Below are 5,099 nucleotides of genomic sequence, written 5' to 3'. Positions count from 1 at the left end.
GACGGATTAGTCTCATTATTATTCCCGAGCAGCCACGGTACCGTGGTGAGGAAAAAAGAAAGAGGAAGAACAAAACCGTCGGAAGATTAACGAGCGACGAACCCTTATGAGCCAGCTCGACGCCTCGAAAATCACAGAGAGACAGAAGTGAAAAGCCACGATACGACAGACAGGGACAGACTGAGAGAAAACGAAACCGCTGGAAAAAATAAGATGAATCGCGAAAAGGTACTGGATATCGCAATTAAACAGGCCGCCAACCCTACAAATTGGGGGTTGAATTTTTTTTAGGACCTTCGCCAGGGGTTGCTCGAGCCCTTAAAACATCGTGGACCGATCGTGACAAGGGATGGCGGGGTAAGCACCGACAGGGGGGCGAACTCGCGGTACGGAAAAAATCCATAGGGGTCCCTGCCTCCTCTTTCCATCTCTCTCGCGTTGTCGACTTTCGAGCTGAAAAAAAGAGAAACGATCGCCGGTACGGGTAGTGTGAAAGTTGAGGGGTGGTGGGGTTTACAGCTCGACGGGGAAAGAAAATTCTGTAAGGGTGGTACTGATGGCGGTGGCGGTCGCGCTAAAGGCAAAACAACAGCCAAGCGACATTCTTGGACGCCTTCGAGAACATGGCCGTGCTGGCGAGTGCTGGAGAGCTCAGTCAGAAACGATTTCATCGTTCCAAGCTGCAATTCGATGTATTTAACGCGATGAAAGAGGAAATGAGATGTTACGATTGTTAAAATTTCTGAAACACGATGTGAATCGGTCTATCTTTTTATTGGATTATAGGAAGTCGTTTATCGTGTACAATGATTCGTGCAGATCGATTGATATCGATTCGCAATTGCCGAATAATATTTACAACAGTATATGGTAAATAGTAACATCTTGATATTGATTTCTTGCAACTAAATAGTCGAATTATTTATTCGTATTGAAAATGAAAAGTTTCTACAAGATAGTTCCAAAATATCGAATATACTCGATTATTTAAATTCACTGTGAAACGTATAATACAGTTAAGGAAAAGGAATTTCGATCGCGAGCGTATTACGGAATACATAATACGATCGCCTCGTATGATAATCTTTTCTCCTTCGAGTATTTGAATGCATATACTGTCCGAGAAATATATGTTAAATATTCTACAATGATTGATGGAAAAATCAACGATGCGATCCTTTAAACCTTTTTTTTTTCATCCAACGTGCGCGAAATAAGAATTCAAAGCTCGGATCGAAGTTACCCCACAAAATTCAACGATAAACACGCTCAAAAAATGTTCGATACCACGATACGAATGATAAACGAACGCGTGATCCTTCGTTAAACATTTAAACGAGCCGATAATTAAAAATTTATCTGTGAAATAGGCCGCATTTATAATGGGAGAAAAAATCCATAGAGACCGGCCGCGCCCATCATATATAATAGACGATCTTCCCTTCCCATCTACCTTCTCATCTCATCTCGTCCGTTCGTCTAACCTCCACCTCTTCCTCCCTTCCCTCCGTCCACCTTGAGCTTCCGCCCACCGACTCCAACCCACTTTCAATCAATATTTAAAGAATTGCGCCTTAATAACCGCCGTGGCGTCGCGTAATGGCGGGCTTTGACCTTTTTTCAACCACCTGCAGACGGATCTATGTACTAAGTTTTTTAGAGAGATTTTTGTCGTTAACTCAGAAAACAATCTTATCGACGAACGTTAAGAATAAATACGAACATTTTCTATATTATGAACTGTAGATAACGTGTTGATAGTATCGACTGTGATCAAACAAATTTTGTCACATGCGACATTACCGATACAGTATAGAATAAGAGCGTTGCATATCTAGTGGATGGAATTAGAACTAAATTTTCCTGTGAAATTGTGAATAGGCTATAGGATATGTCTCGTAATCGCATACAAGATATGGAATTTTGGACTTTAGAATATGTGCTGTTCACTTTTATATTATTAAAACACGAGGTATTTATATAATGTATTTTATTAACTTTCGGGATTCTACAATTTCATTTTCAAGTAACAATGTTTGTAAATAGATAATATAGCGCAATAATCTTAAGGTATTGATCATGAATGTCACTTAAACATAAATACACTGAGAAACCGAAATTCTGTGCACAACGTATCTATTGAATAAACATAAGCTTAATTCAACTTATTGTATCAGAATAGATTTGACGACGTTTCTAGAAATATCGTCACGTTCTGTTTAAAATAAAGATACATTCACATGAAAACGCGCGTACAATAGAATTATAAATTTCGTTTCTTCTCAGACAGTCATGATTAAATTAACATTCGTAGCAAATTCACCGACAGGCAAATACAAATATTTGTATTTATAAAAAAATGTGTTCGTACGTTTGTATTTTTCAGTCGCACACAGGTATCTTTATCTTGTACGTAGAATTTAGCTTTCTTTACGCTCTGAAAGTAGTATTCCACGAGATATTCGTATTATTATATTAAATTTCTTTTATGTAACCTTCGTGCTCCCTCGTTGATCCTTTTTGTACAAACGATGCAGCTAAACTTTCGGATCGAGGAAAGCGTAACAAACCTTTGAGTATCGATCATTAACGCGATTGTAAAAATCAATATATTTCTATAACTACGTTAGTAACATTTCCTTTATTTTACGATAAACGTCGGAATCTTGCAACCGTCTTTTTTTCCGTTCGTGCTGTGATTAAGAAAATGGAACATCGATTGATCATTTTTAAGAAAATCGCTGGAAGATAAACGCGACACTCATACGAGTACAAGTATAATCTGCATATTTAGAAGGAGGAAGTATAATATTTGCTATTACGTTTTTACTTTCTTTATACAGCGACGTATATAAAGGAAAGTTTATTTTTTGTACTAGACACTTTTAATCATTTGGTTAACAGTCATCTATTGTATTTACCAAATACAATGGACAATTCATCGCTTTCGTAAATATAATTCCATTTATTAAATTAATGTAATTTGTCGTACTCTATCGCTTCTAAACTTTCTTTTACCCGACACTGTGCATAAAAACAGCGCAAATTGAATAATTTTACATAGAGTACTCTTTCTATTTCAATTCTAATTCTCAACTAATATCGTTGAATATTAGAAAAGTGATCGAAACAGCAGTTTAGGTTAAATTATTTCATTTTAAAGCACTTGATTTCGTACTCTGTGTTTTAATCGATAAATATCATCGATGACACGTGCAATCGTGTAAGATATAAAATACGAATTGCAATTAAGTAATCTGAATATAATCTAAACCGAACTAAATCTAACCCAAACTGTTGTGGCCATTCAGTAATATCAGTTAAAAATTAAGTTAAAGAATTTTTACTTATAATTTATTCTAAAATATTTTAAATTTCGATGCAAAACTAGATTCGCAAGTCTAATTATTGCTCTTATTTGTTATTATAGTTAAAAAATTTGTCTACATAGGAAGAAGTATATGTACTACACACTATAAAGTTATATAAATTACATTCATTAAATGGTAGACAAACAAGGGAATACTGTTAATTAAAAACGATCAATCGATTTTTTGATAATTAAGCTTACAACAAGCAATTTATAAGTTACATGAAATGCTATACGGAAAATAGTTTGTCATCAGTCTGTCTTGCAAAACGGTATCAAAAGATGTAAAAGACGCAATTATGTAGTAAAAGTAAAAAGATGTATCCGTAATTAGATTCGTATGAAAGCAACAATCGCAAGATTATAATAAATATCACTGAAAAAGTTCAAACTATAACTAACGCTTGAGAATTCCATTTTTAAAAGCCGTCTCGTGTCCACCTGTTTTTTAAATTTAGAATCCAAAATGGAATGTGCAATCGTAGGTATTTTTAAGAACCTTGTTTTAAATTTAAGTTCGAATCATTAAATAGCTTGGTCAAATACAAAAGACAAGAAACTTCTTAATCATTTTTCGTACTAGTTTTAATTAATAGTAACTTTACTATAATTTCACAAAGCGCGCCAGACAGCTTTTAGGAACGGATAGCGTACTAAATAATATAATTTCATAACATCGGATATCTAAATAGTAAAATTCTTGATGCAAGAAAACCTACACTGTAGATCGGTCACGTACGTTTAGAATTCTTAAATGTGCACTTAGAAAAAGAGTGTGCGACGCGATGCCCGCGCCAACAACAATGTCGTTCACATATGAATTTGTTTGTCGCGAGAACATTGACAATTTTTCCCCATGGCAAAGTATATATATTCGCGTCAACCGATAACTTTTTTCACTGGCGGTATAAATAACGTGTTTCTCGGAAATACTGCAATAACAAATTTATAATAAAATCAATGATAGGTATATAAACGTTAGCATAACAACATCTTTGGTTCTTAATTCTCTATTATATAAAAACGAACAAAAAGCTGAAAAAAATGAGAGGAAATACAGCAACATAAATTCTTTTTGAAAGAAGAAAGTACATTTGTCTCAACTATTAATAGAGAGATAAAACAAATCTATAATAAATATATTGACATTAAGAAGACAAGATAATGAGTCATTCCCGATTTTCGATTCCAATGATCGATATCCAGTCCCAGTATTTATAACAATTTCTCTTTGATCGTCTCTTCGCCCGGATGACAACCATTCAACAACGAAAACAATTGGTAAAGATCTGTGTAATATCTTACAACGTTCTTAAACCTCTCATTGTAACACTGCGAATCGTCTGCAATCATTGAAAATTATCCTATATATGTTATTGATATGCTCTAATTAACTCGATCCCTTCCTCCCTGATCCGGGAAGACAAATACAATGTTAATACACGTGGTGACAAGTTAGTCAGGGCAATAATACTTCGGATGACAATAATAACTGGAATAAACGTCAAAAATCGCAATAATAATAATGATCGATAATAATCAAGGTATCATGTGTGTCTGTGTGTCCGTATGTGAGAGATAGAGAGGGAGATAGTAATATTATAATAATAATTCCTAGATGTTTTCGCACTCGTAACGGCGATAAAGGCATCGCTTAAGAACGAGTTTAGCAATTCCTCCAATGTTCAGTCGTTTCGATATTTTTTTTTTTCTTCTTTTTGCCTTTCTA

This window comes from Bombus impatiens, unplaced genomic scaffold (genome assembly GCF_000188095.3).
Source record: "Bombus impatiens unplaced genomic scaffold, BIMP_2.2 scf_0033, whole genome shotgun sequence".
NCBI lineage: Eukaryota > Metazoa > Arthropoda > Insecta > Hymenoptera > Apidae > Bombus > Bombus impatiens.
Note: the sequence above shows the minus strand (reverse complement) of the source record.